A 14,449-nucleotide genomic window follows, 5' to 3' on the forward strand; every position below is an offset into this window, starting at 1 on the left:
AATAGAATCTGTATGGTAGTTTTTGTGATTCATGACTTAATGTACTAATTATTAACTGATATGATATGATTATTATGGGGCAATAATATGATTATTGGGAGGCAATAATATGAGTATTGTGGGGCAATAATATGCATATAAATTGATCAATTGTGCCTGTAGTGTATTCATTTTGGTTTTGAGAGTTTATGCAATTCACTGGAGGGCAATAATATGATTATTGAAGGCCATAATATGATTATTGGGGGGCAATTGATAGGAGCATTTTAAAGTGGTATTTTAATAGTTAATTCCTCACATTTTGCTTAGTTAATTCCTTAACGAATCGATTTTTAACTCAATTTCTATTTTCTTAGGTACATTAGAGTAAATGATGGTGAAATGAGCATTAGGTCCACACTTACCTATAAATGGTGGAGAAAAATGGAAATGTACTAAAATGTCAATTTTACACATTTTCCTACTCTGGCTAGGAGAAACCAAGCCAAGCAAGGAAGAAGGAGCGGCCGCCGGACCAAATGAACTTCAAATGAGCTGAAACTTTCCAGATCCATTCTACACATCCTAAGGATCATTTCTTATGAAGAGTGCCAGAGCTATAATTGAGTGGAAGGCCTTCAAACAGTCAGCCCAATTTCCTGCAGAAGCAAAACTGGAAAACTGGACCTGTAAGAGGTCCAGCAGCATTTCCAGCCCAAAGGCATGGAAATAAATTCTGAAATTTTACCAAAATGATCTACACTCATGGTACATCATTTCATATGAAGAAGTCACGAGCCAAAACTGAATTCCTGTTGGAGAAATAATTGAAGGAATAAAAGGGCAGAAACTGACCTAAAACAGCTCAACACCACATGTTCAAGTTTCCTACCCACATGAAGAAAGCTAGATGCTTTTCTCTTTTTCCTTGGATATATTTTTCTGCTCCAATAGATCATCATCACTTCCATACTTCTGCACCTTCATGCCTTGCTTTCATTTCATCATTACTCCATCTTTTCCATATTTTACAAACCACTTTCATTATTTTTCTTCCATTTATCATTTCACTCTTCTTTTTCTTCCCTATATAAACACCTTCTCCTCTCACTCTAAGTACATTCCTTCATCCATTTCATCTTCTTTGTCTCTCCATTTCCTTTCCATTTTCCCATACATTCCTTCATCCATTTCATCTTCTTTGTCTCTCCATTTCCTTTCCATTTTCCCACACATTCCTTCATCCATTTCATCTTCTTTGTCTCTCCATTTCCATTCCATTTTTCTCTCCATTCTCTAGTTGCAAAATTCTGCGTTTTCAAGTAAGAAGAAGAAGAAGAAGAAGGAGCCGGGAATATCATATCCTCCATCGTCCACCTTGAAGGCTTGCTTCCAAGATTCAAGATTTCAACGTTTCAAGCACTCCATCTCCATCTCCAACTCACGGTGTAATTCATTCTTTTTCCTTATTTAATTTCGTAGGAATTTGTTTCTAGTTAACAATAACATTAAGGGCAAAGTTTAAGCCCAATTTCTATGTTTGAATAAAAATTGTGATTTCTTTATGTTGATTTTTATGTTGCTTATGTGAGATTGCTTAATTGATTTTGGATTATGGAAAACTTTTATATGTACGTGTTCTTTGATGGCCAACTTAGGATATATGCATGTAATTGGTGCTAGATTTAAGTAGTAAAGGCTTTGGACAAAAGTCGAAATCAATTAAGGAGGATTGCAAATAGATGGACTTTTTCATACTAGGTTGTGCACTTTGGTTGACATCCTTTCTTTGTTCTTCATGCATTGAATGTGTTCTTGATTAGCTAGTTTTCTAGACTATGATTGCATGTTCAATAGGTTTAATTTAGGTGCTTTCACTTAGATTAAATATTCAAGGAAAGTAAAATATGGGAAATCATTTGCTTTGATGTTTCACATGGTCAACTTATTTCTCATGACATAGATAATCAACTATAGGAATTGTAATTGGATTTCATTCATATGATTGTAGTTTTGATCTTTGTTTCTTGTGTTCCACCCTTGTATATGTGTTTTTACACTTTCTTTATTTCATTTAATTTTAAATTCCAATTCTATAATCTCAAAACCCCCCTTTTTTATATTAACTTGTATATATTTTTATTCTTTATTTTATTTTTGTACATAATACTTTTTACTTTATTATTTTAATTCTTTATTTGTTTCTTGACAATGACAGGTGTACCCTCAATCCCCGGAATAGAACGATCCCTATTTGCTTATACTACTAACGATCTTTTCAGGGTTAAATTATGCGCTTGCTTTGAGCGTGTCAGCAATAATATGAGTATTGGGGGGCAATAATATGGTTACTGGGTATTATTAGGGGCAATAAATTCAGGCGCATGAATCCGGTCACCAGTCCGGTAGCCGAATTCCGGATTCCGGTCATCGGTTGCCGGATTCCTGTCACCGGTCGCCAGAGTCGGTTCACCCGACGCCGGAGTCAAGCAAGGTCTCCAATGACTTCTTTCTCTAAGTGACAAAGAAGGAGAGGGCAAAATTGTCCCAAAAATAAATAAAAATGAATAAAAAAATACTTAATTGGGTATTAGGGAAATAATCTCTTAGAGTGTTTGGGCAAGTGGGCAATTTCTTAGAGTGTTTGGGTAAGTGGACAATTTTTAAGCTAAAATTAGGTAAATGATCATTTCCCCTAATTTTTAATATTTGAAGGTTATTACAATAAGTAACAAAATACTAATAAAACAATTAAAAGAAAAAAAATTTGATAACTACCTATCTGCACATATTTTTCCATTAACCCTACATGTACGCAGATAATCTCCCACTACCATCATCTCTAGATAATTTTCCACTATTCTCATATGTAACTTCCCGTATTCCTCTCTTTCAAATAACTAGCTAGTAAGACATAAATATTATATTTATAATTTATAAATTTTAAAAGAAAAAAATTAAACTAAAAATCTGCTTTACATATGCATAGCAAATGTAGGCGAGACTAGTATACAATTAGATTAGACAAACCTATTATTTGTATTATTATTTTTTTATATAACAAAGTAGTAATTCTTTTACTGCGTAGACCTCGTAGCAAAACTTAATCACCAACCAAAGAGAGGAATGGTCTGGTGATATCAAATATTGTTGAAAATATACTGACGAGGATATGGTGTCATGTATTTGGAGGAGCTCTGCTAGCTTTTTCACATTACGATGAGGACCGAATGATCAAGTATGCAGTCCGATCATGACATGCATAATTGATGATCTTCGATATGTCATGAAATCCATTTTGGAAAAGGGAATGACCTATTAGTGGTCGGCTACTGTGGACCTAGGCAATCAAAACTGAAATCTTCTCTGTGATGATCGAAGAATGATGAAAGTTATTGCTGATTTGCTGTGGAACACTAACTACTAGCTAGAATAATTATTAGGGTCATATCCTCAACCCTAAATGCATCATATCGTCGACGAGTTGCAACAAGTTTAGCTGAGGTGATATTGGAGCCCTGGGATTGCAACAAGTTTTCGTAATTGCTTGTCGGTTTTGAAAGCTATTTCAGCAGCAATTGTAGTTTTTCATTTCTCGAAGCTTGGACGGTTAAATATTTTTCTTTTAATTTCATATTATTCACAGTAAGAACACATACTAAGAGTCTTGTATCATGTAACACTTGAATTTTAAACCATGTCGTTTTTCTCTATAAATCCCAAGTACTTAAACATACACTCAAAATTAGCATCGTACAAATCACCAATGATCCTACTTCTGTTTGTACCCACATTTGCATGTCCACTCCGACGTAGCTAATGTGCATAGTTTTTGAATGGCTTCTAATTACAATGAGCCGCTCAACAAGTAATTTGGGCTGATAGCAAGAAATGGTGGCCGATGAGTAAGTGGATACTTCAGTTGGTCCAAGATGAGTCAGACGAAGCTAGGCCTTTGGTTATCGGCCGGCACGTGGTCATTGGTTTATTGTCTAAAAGCCCATTGGCCAATGCTCTAATTGGTTTCCAACCCGAACTCAACGTAGAAAGATAATGGCCGATTGTCAGAGAAGCTAATAAACGATAAAGATGAGGTGGAATCTAGTATTTCAATCGAATTGAAGTTCATTAGCCGATAAGGAGAGTTCAATCCAAGATAGTCTACTTCAAGATTAGTTACAGCCGTTGATGACGATCATCAAAGCCGATCAGGATGGAGTCTAGCGTCAAGTCAGCCGACGATAAGTATTGAAGCCAAAGCAAGATAGAGTCACTGAGCCAAGAGGAGGCCGAATTCCACTCAACTTCAAAGAGCCAAGAGATCAGTTCAAGTCACAAAGCAGCCAATATATAAAGAAGCATCGACAGAAGACAATACACACAACTCCAGAAACTCAAGCCATCAAGCTTTTCTTATTTTCGTGTTACCTTTTGCTTAGGTAGAAGTTCCGTCTGTTTCCCTAGTTTATTTGCTCTGCTAGTTACAATTTCAATTGCTTTAATTTCCTTGTAGCCTAGTATCGATTTTGAATTGTTCTCTTTGTTTTCTTTCAAACAATAGTTAATAATTTTCAGCCATTCCATATTTCAGTTTCGTTGTTATTATCTTTTATTTGCTCCTTATTGCCTTTATGCTTTATTTGTTTGATCATGTTATTTACTGTTCGTAGTCACATAGTAGCTATTAATCTTGAAGATTTCATTCGTTACGAGTTCACCTTTACAGTTTCATGTTATTACTTGGATCCAATTGACTTAAGCCCTGTGATCAGACAATTCGTTTTCACTCACACTCTCACAACTACACCCAATTCACCCGACCTTCAGCCATCAAGTCCTTGATCCAAAGGCAGCGAACCATCGGCCGAGAATCAGTTCCTTCCTCGGCCAACAATTGCTTGATAAGTCAGAGCACGCGCACTTCATCTACTACATCAACAATTGCACACTTGGCCTTCTGGCCGTGTGCTGGCACGCCCCGCAATCTATTCAACGAGAAGGACATTTGTTCCTTGATCTCTCGGCTATCTTGGCCGAGGTGATTTTCAGAGGCAACATCTTTTGGCACGCCCAGTGGGACAAAGATTACTATTTTCTTAGTAAGGTTGAATGCAAGGGAAGGAGGTTAGTCAACAAAAACAAGACAACCCGTACAGTGTAAACAGGGGAAAGAAGTGTCTTCGGTGTGGAGAGTCTGGACATAATTCAACTTTTTGTCCATCACGGCCGAAGCTCGATCTTACTCCAATCAGAATGTCACTTGAGTCAAGTGGGAGTGGGACTTCAGATTCTTCATCGGCAGAGCAATCAGCCGATGAACGTAGAGCTCAAGAAGCAGCAAAGACTGCAGCAGCCGAATTAGCCGCAAGGCAGGAGGCTACACAATCGGCGGCAGCCGACGCCGCTGCAAGGCAAGAAGACATGAGACGAGCGGCCGCTGAAGCAGCTTTGGCCAGACAATCTACTGAAAGTTCATCTAGAGGCTCACCACTAAATGATTTTCAGGGTGCCTCAAATAGCGCGACCGCTCCCGACGCTATCATATATGCAGCTCGAGATGGAAGAGTCAGAGATACTGTCGAAGCTGACTATTTAGAACCGACTGGAGTGTCAACCGAGTATATGTATAAAGTATTGAATGAAGTTTTTAAATTGCAGACGAATGAACTCGCTGCTCGAGGAGAAATCAACAATAGAACGTTGGTAGATCAGTTAGCCAATGTTTTGGGAGAAAATACTAACCGATCAATTGGAGGATTGCAAACGTCTCTTGAGCAGTTGAACCAAACAATGGCGGCTATGGTGAATGGTCAGAACACTTTGCAAACCTTGTTGATACAAAATCAACAAGGCCAACTCAACCAAGCACTTCAACCTCCATGGCAGCAAGCTCATGCTTATGTTCCACAGCCACAGGCTCAATTCCCTATTGGTGGACAGCCATTCCAAGCTCAACCCCAATTTGGAATGGCCAATAACTATGTGCAACAGCCAATAAATAACAACAACGGTTTGGGAGGACAAAATCCACCTAGGAACGGGTTGACAGTCGAAGAAATTAGGAGAATCTGTGAAGAAACTGTAGGGCCGGCTCCTAGAAGAACGGCCAGACCGAGATACACCAAACCATATCCGGAAAGGGTTGAAAACAGAGATTATCCGAGGGGATTCAAATTTCCTGACTTTCCTCTCTTCAGTGGAGATGATTACCAATCAACCATAGCACATATTTCTCGGTTCACAGCACGGTGTGCCGAACACTCTAGAGATGATGACTTGAAGCTGAAGTGGTTTGAAAACTCATTGACCGGCCCTGCACATGCGTGGTTTGTTAACTTGGCACCTAATTCTATTCAAAACTGGGCCGACATGGAAAGAGCTTTCCATGAGCAATTCTATCGAGCTGAACCAGAAGTCACAATTGCCGATTTGGCAAAGATGTATCAGGAAGCACATGAATCAGCCCAAGATTTCTTAGACAGATTTAAGGCCGCAAGAAACAAGTGCAGAGTTAATTTGGGAGAGCTAGAGTTTGTCCGGATAGCTCAACAAGGTCTAAATTACGAGTTGCGCAAGAAATATGAAGGAGTTGATATTAGGGACATCTTTGAATTAACCACTAGCGTGGCTAGATACGAGGCAATCATCAGAGAAGAAACTCAAGCTAGATCAGCCTCAAAGGGAACTTATTATAAGAATCCTACTGTTCATGCTATGGAGGCCAATTTCGAAGGTTTGAAGGTCGAGGAAGAAGATTCGGCCGACATCAATGCTGCCGAATTATTTATAAACAAGCCAGTGGTTTGTAAAGCCCTTGCAAAGCCAACAAACCCAATCAAGGATAAACCTCAGCCGATAACCTATCATACCAAAGATGGCACACCTTTAAGATTGATACCTACCCGCACTTACACTTTTGATATCACAAAGGCTGACATAATTTTTGATCAACTTCTTGCTGAGAAAGTAATTAAATTGCCAAACGGCCATGTCATACCTAAGGCCGATGAAATTAGAAATAAGTCTTATTGTAAATTTCACAATTCATGGAAGCATTCTACTAACAATTGTGTGGTTTACCGTGATGCTTTGCAGGATCTCATCGAGAAAGGAAAGCTGAAATTCCCCGAGACGAGCAAACCGGCTCAGCTTGTCGATACCAACCCTTTTCCAGTCAACATGGTGTACGTCAACTTCCCAAGAGGTCACAGGAGGAATTGGCCAAATATGAACTTGTCTGATCCTAGGGCCTGTAGGAGGTATATGTTTCGTGACCAGAGGAGGGAGCCAGTTTATGACAGTCAGGATGAGGATGCATATGATATGACAATGCCACCGGCTTTGAAGGCCTCATCGTCCTCTACTTCAAAAGCACCGCCGGCCAGTGCTGTGATTCTGTGCAGCCGTTGCAACTGTGAGGTAACCCTCAGTAATCTTCTGCAAATCAAGAACCAAGAGTTAGCTACTAATCAACAGGTAAAGCCAGAGTTAAAAGCTCCAACTAATTGTGAAGAAAGTAAGAAAAGAGATACCGGAAAGAAACATGCTGGCAATGACTTGGAGACTCCCACGGCCAATTCGGCCGAGGATGAAGTACTTAAGCTTTTTGGCCCTCACAGTCCCAAGGGATTTTATCAGGGACAGCAAACTTCCCAAAGTGTTTTTAAGAGGATAAAGGAATCTGAAAACGCCGAAAGCGGACGACTTTCGGTGAGGAGGAGGTTGACTTTTGAGGATGATGATCTAGAGGGAAATTTTGCTGACGGTTTCAATGGCCGACGACGATCAGGTTTTGACCAAGATGATCGATTTTATGACCAAGATTACTTTGCTAGAAATAGAGGCCGTAGACCTTATAGGACATATCGGCCACCAGTTACTCATGACAATAGGTGGTATGGCCGAGCGGCCAGAGATCAACCATTTTCCTCTTTGACAAAAACTCAAAAGAGACGCATGCAGAGGGAAGTGGCGGCCGCAAGGCAACAAGGGTCTGAGGGGCAGGAAATCAAACGCTCAACTGAAGCCGATAACAAAGAAGCTCCCATAATAAGAGAAAACTTTCATAAGGATTCAGGAGAACCTATGAAACTTGAGACCATCGGTGACCAGTTTGAAAATGTCCTTAGCTTCCCAAAGCTACCTCATTTGCGGTTCACTGACGGAGGGGTTAAGATCTTCAAACATCTCAACCCTCCATTTAAGTTGGCTGAATTAGAAACAATGAGAAAGTTCCATCAGAAACATTCAGCCCTTGCAGTCTATGGGCTTCCGAGGAGCCAAGATTATATTCTTAATACAATAATAGCAAACTCTGATACAGATCATGCTCTGATTCGGCAGGGTTTCCATAGCCGATTCATTACTCCTGGTTTGAAAGCCTTGTATCAAGCACATCGCAAAGGAATCCAAAAGAAGGATATAGTCGCTCAAATTCCAGTTTCAGAAGCCGACTTTCATTTCCTTAGATGTTTTCGTAGAAGTCACTCGGCTGAGGAAACCTATGGCATAACTCCAGAAGAGGTCCAGCTCGCAAGGGAACTTGATGATTATTTAGAGAAGAAAGACTTCGCAACTGAAGAGCAAGCGAAGGCCGATGCCAGAGCTAAGGATATTGAACAGCAGAAGGAAATTCAGAAGGCGGCTAAGGATAAAACGCCAAATGGGAAAATCCCCATAATAAGAGTACTAAGAGGACAAGATCCGCCATTCTCAAATCAAGATTTGGGAATGATGAAGAAATATCATAGGATGTATTCAGCATTGGCCACTTATGGCCTAACTGAGGAGGAAAATGCGATGATGACAATGTTGGAAAAGGATCTGTCTTCAGAATCATACCTCATCACTGAGGATTCTAGCATCGGCTTAAAGATCAGTTATCAGGCTATGATGGAGAACTGTAAGATGGAAGCCAACACTGATAACTTGCCCATTTCCGCTTCTGACCTTGCTTACCTTCGCACTTACCATAAACAACATCCAGCTGTTGAGATATATGGATTCACGTCCGCCGAGAGCAAATTGTTGGACAATTTGTACAAATACCTGCGGGCTCGTGCAATTGAATGGCAAGCTGAGATAGAAAAGGCATCCACCAAGCTAACAACTGGGGCCATTGAAGAATTAAGGAAAGAGCAAGCCAGTCTCAATCAGAAGTTGAAAGATGAGGAAATGGTAGATGGTGCTGCCACAAACAATGGCAAGCAAGACGATTTTGGAGACGAAGGTGATGAGGAAGTCGATTATGGGGAAGAGGAGGAACAAGGTGACTATGAAAATGAAACTGGAATCGACTACGACATAGGAGATGACACAGCTTTTGACATAGAAAACTTATCCCCATTTTCCAAGGACGAGGCCTTTGGAAAAGGAGAAGGTAATACAATGGACATCAACATGGTTTATGTCCTACCTTCAGAACTCAAAGCTCAACCAGGTCAGTCAAATGAACTGATCGGCGACTTTGTTGCCGATCAACAACCTCGATTTGAGATTGATGAAGTCGATGCCCAGTTGAAGGATGACGACGGCCGTGTGGTACTCACAAAACCAACGGCCAAAATGGCTCAACATTTGAAGCCGTTATACATCACGGCTTACATAGAGGGATATCCAATAACGAAAGTTTTGGTGGACAATGATGCGGCAGTTAATGTGTTACCTACAGCCTTCATGAAAAAATTACGCAGAACTGAATCTGATTTGCTCCCTTCAGACATTACAGTGAGCAACTTCTCTGGAGGTAAAAGCAGGCCAAGAGGTATTCTCCCACTCGATGTCACTGTGGGGGAAAAGACAAACATGACAGCTTTCTTCGTGGTCGACTCATCTGCTCATTACAATGCATTGCTTGGCCGCGATTGGATTCACCAGAACATGTGCGTCCCTTCTTCCCTGCATCAAGTGTTGATCTTCTGGCATGGAGACAAAATTGAGGTCATTCCAACAGACAATAACCCATTTCAGGCATCCACCAATGTAGTCGAAGCCAGGTTTTACGAGGATGACATTGGTTATTTTACTTTCAGTGGACGAGATAGCAAGGGCCGACCTACTCAAGTTACGGCCCAGAAAATTGTCAACCTAGGGAGTGAGAATGTTTTGCAAGATGCAGAGCGTCCAACCCTGGTTGACCTCTTCAAGGATAATATCAATGTCTAGAGAGGTCTCTAGAAAGAAAGGCCGCAGTCCGATCTATTTTAGGACGTTTGCTGGCCTATTGGGCCGACAGGACTACCAGGTCTAACTCGGCCATCAGCTTGATGGAATATATTACAGAACAACAGGAAGAAGAACTGCAGTTGGAAGATATCGGCCCAGCCCCGGCCAAATTAGAAGGTACTGAAGCCGAAACTCAAGATCCCGTAAACCAAAACGGATCAAAGGTATTATCCCACAATGTGGGAAGCTCGAGCTACTGAGTACTGGTGTGACCAAAGGTCGGCCACCAGCTTATAGTGTATATATGTTTTGGCCATCTTGATTTTGGCTGATGCAATTCAGCCAAAAAGAATTTTATTTTTATCAGTTTGTTTGCTAGACCATTATGCTTCATTTGTACTTACTGATACAAGATATTATCTATACATGACACAACAATGTTTATGATACTTTACCGGCAAGCAAATACTTAATTAGTTTTTCATCGGCCCATAAGTTTCAATTGTTTACAAAAAAATCGGCCAATGGCCGACAAAGAGCCACATACATCAATCATCATTACTTGGCTAATAAAGCTTTCAGAGCTCCCAAGGTTCAACCAGTGTCCTGAGGGTCATTCTCAAGTTGCAAATGCGCGTTTGGTAATACTTTTTTGTTTGCCTTCATAATTGTCTTCTCTAGTCCATTTCGCAGCCATCGCTTGGCCGACCCAATCTTACAAGTTATAGAGCATCATTGGTTCGCACATCATGTTTCTCAGTGTACATCAAGTTTCTCGTTATTCGGCGCTATTCGCCGAAAACTAAGAAACTTGGGGGGGGCAAAGGCATATTACATGCATATGAGCCAAGATATTGTCGTTCAAAAAAAAAAAAAAAAAAAAAAAAAAAAAAAGGATCAAAGAGGGAAACGGGTAGTTGGCTGCCAATTTTTCATTTTGTGTTGGCTGCCAACCTTTCATTTTGTGTTGGCTGCCAACTTTCTTTTTGTGTTGGCTGCCAACTTTCTTTTTGTGTTGGCTGCCAACTTTCATTTTTGAGTTGGCTGTCACTTTCTTTTTGTGTTGGCTGCCAACTTTTCATTTTGTGTTGGCTGCCAACTTTTTTTCATTTTGTGTTGGCTGCCAACTTTCATTTTGTGTTGGCTGCCAACTTTCTTTTTGTGTTGGCTGCCAACCTTTCATTTTGTGTTGGCTGCCAACTTTCTTTTTGTGTTGGCTGCCAACTTTCATTTTTGAGTTGGCTGACTTGAATTTCCTCATGCATTTGGCCAACTTAAAAATGTGAACTCCCTTGTTGGCTTACTCTTCCTCACTTGGGCTCATTGGCCAACCTAAGGTTTTTCATGTGTTGGCTTACTCCTCCTTACTTTGGCCAACTTGAAAATTGTTGGCCAAGTTGATTTTTTTTTTTTTTCATGTGTTGGCTTACCTAAAATAGCTTTGTTAGCTTCCTTGAAATTTTTCATGTGTTGGCTCCCACTAGCCACTCATTTAATGGCCAACTTAAGGTTTTTCATGTGTTGGCCAACATGAGCTACAAATTGGCTTTCTAGTAATATGTTTTGTTTGTTGGCTGATATTTAGCATTTTCACCTGTTGGCTTCCATGAGCCACTCTCTCTTGTTGGCCAACTCCAATTCTATCAATCGACTAAACTCGAGTAAGTTATTTGTTGGCCTTCATTAGTCGATTTGCCTTTTCATTCTTCTGTTGGCCGATTTGATTAATGTTTATTGGCTTACGTGCATCCATTGAGTTGTTGGCCACCATGAGGCATATTCACTTGTTGTCCTACTCAAACTTATTTATTGGCTTACTCACAAACCGCTCACTTCGAATATCATTTTGTTCAGTTACTTGCTTAGGCCAATTTAGTCGATTTTCCGAAATATCATTCGACCAAGAAAATACATTCTAGCCATCAGGGAGGTCATGTGAGACATATTTACATGAGTTTTCGGAAGTCGATTAGGGGGCCAAGTTGACTCAAATTTCTCAACCACTCGGCGACATTCGCCGATGCTTAAGAAACTTGGGGGGGCAATGTTTGTACCCACATTTGCATGTCCACTCCGACGTAGCTAATGTGCATAGTTTTTGAATGGCTTCTAATTACAATGAGCCGCTCAACAAGTAATTTGGGCTGATAGCAAGAAATGGTGGCCGATGAGTAAGTGGATACTTCAGTTGGTCCAAGATGAGTCAGACGAAGCTAGGCCTTTGGTTATCGGCCGGCACGTGGTCATTGGTTTATTGTCTAAAAGCCCATTGGCCAATGCTCTAATTGGTTTCCAACCCGAACTCAACGTAGAAAGATAATGGCCGATTGTCAGAGAAGCTAATAAACGATAAAGATGAGGTGGAATCTAGTATTTCAATCGAATTGAAGTTCATTAGCCGATAAGGAGAGTTCAATCCAAGATAGTCTACTTCAAGATTAGTTACAGCCGTTGATGACGATCATCAAAGCCGATCAGGATGGAGTCTAGCGTCAAGTCAGCCGACGATAAGTATTGAAGCCAAAGCAAGATAGAGTCACTGAGCCAAGAGGAGGCCGAATTCCACTCAACTTCAAAGAGCCAAGAGATCAGTTCAAGTCACAAAGCAGCCAATATATAAAGAAGCATCGACAGAAGACAATACACACAACTCCAGAAACTCAAGCCATCAAGCTTTTCTTATTTTCGTGTTACCTTTTGCTTAGGTAGAAGTTCCGTCTGTTTCCCTAGTTTATTTGCTCTGCTAGTTACAATTTCAATTGCTTTAATTTCCTTGTAGCCTAGTATCGATTTTGAATTGTTCTCTTTGTTTTCTTTCAAACAATAGTTAATAATTTTCAGCCATTCCATATTTCAGTTTCGTTGTTATTATCTTTTATTTGCTCCTTATTGCCTTTATGCTTTATTTGTTTGATCATGTTATTTACTGTTCGTAGTCACATAGTAGCTATTAATCTTGAAGATTTCATTCGTTACGAGTTCACCTTTACAGTTTCATGTTATTACTTGGATCCAATTGACTTAAGCCCTGTGATCAGACAATTCGTTTTCACTCACACTCTCACAACTACACCCAATTCACCCGACCTTCAGCCATCAAGTCCTTGATCCAAAGGCAGCGAACCATCGGCCGAGAATCAGTTCCTTCCTCGGCCAACAATTGCTTGATAAGTCAAAGCACGCGCACTTCATCTACTACATCTACAATTGCACACTTGGCCTTCTGGCCGTGTGCTGGCACGCCCCGCAATCTATTCAACGAGAAGGACATTTGTTCCTTGATCTCTCGGCTATCTTGGCCGAGGTGATTTTCAGAGGCAACATCTTCCTTCCATTGTCTAGTAGACCTCTAGCTAGAAAGATATCACGGCCAAACTAATGGGATTGGCTTCTACTTTAGTTATAAATGGCAACACAAACCAGGCCATCATATCTAGATATGTCATCTTCGCAACTTTGATGGCACAGTACTCACACGCTTGAACAGTTTTCAGTGACCATTATAAATTGGTCCTTCACAATCATCCTCGGCTAGCTAGGGTCCAGCTTGGGCTATTTCGCCACCTTCATTTGAGAACGATGAAAGCAAAGCAGCAGACTGGCAGAGGTAATGATTATCACCATACGCCACCACCACCAGCTCTAAAACACTGTTATGGAAGATGTATATTCCACAAGCCACATGGAGCTGTACGTTCGTGTTGATATGTGCGTGGCTGGCATGGAACCAAATTTTATTTCTCCTGATTGGATAATATGTATGATCAGATTCTTTTTTGCTTAATTAGTTAGTCATATATATAAACCCTAAAATCACAGTTAACAGACAAAATTGGCCAAGGCATGCATGTATCTTCCTTATTTTCAAAGGCATCGATCAAAAAGACACATGAATCACAAAAGTTTGGCTCTCAAACAAAACATCCCAACAATAGTTTGTCACGGGTAGAGATTGATAACACAGCATATCTTCACACGTGATTATTGGAGAGACGGAACATGCATAGTTCGTAATGTGGACTGATCATTAACCTACTTTTTAAGAATTTAGAGTGAATTAGGTAGTCTCTTAATACCAAGTTAACAAGTTATTTGGATATATATACAGGACTTCCCTGATTAGAATTAGTAATGTTATGTCTCACTGGAGATGGCATTCTCCCTCCATGGAGGACGGGTAATTCTAGTCAATTCTGTGGTGGTCAGTATGTTTTCCCATAGTTTCACAATTTATGCTTGGCCAAAGACTGTATTGCAACAAGTTCGAAATTGGATGAGAAATTTTATTTGGACTGGCAATGTGTCT

General features: G+C 40.3%; 1 long non-coding RNA gene across 1 annotated transcript; it reads left to right on the plus strand.

Annotated features, from left to right (window-relative positions):
* Positions 1-758: 758 nt before the first annotated feature.
* Positions 759-4,569, plus strand: LOC133728088 (uncharacterized). Its single transcript, XR_009855609.1, has 2 exons — positions 759-1,427; positions 2,198-4,569. It is a non-coding gene; the product is annotated as an uncharacterized LOC133728088 (long non-coding RNA).
* The last annotated feature ends 9,880 nt before the right edge of the window (positions 4,570-14,449 follow it).

Source organism: Rosa rugosa, chromosome 2 (assembly GCF_958449725.1).
Source record: "Rosa rugosa chromosome 2, drRosRugo1.1, whole genome shotgun sequence".
Classification (NCBI taxonomy): Eukaryota; Viridiplantae; Streptophyta; class Magnoliopsida; order Rosales; family Rosaceae; genus Rosa; species Rosa rugosa.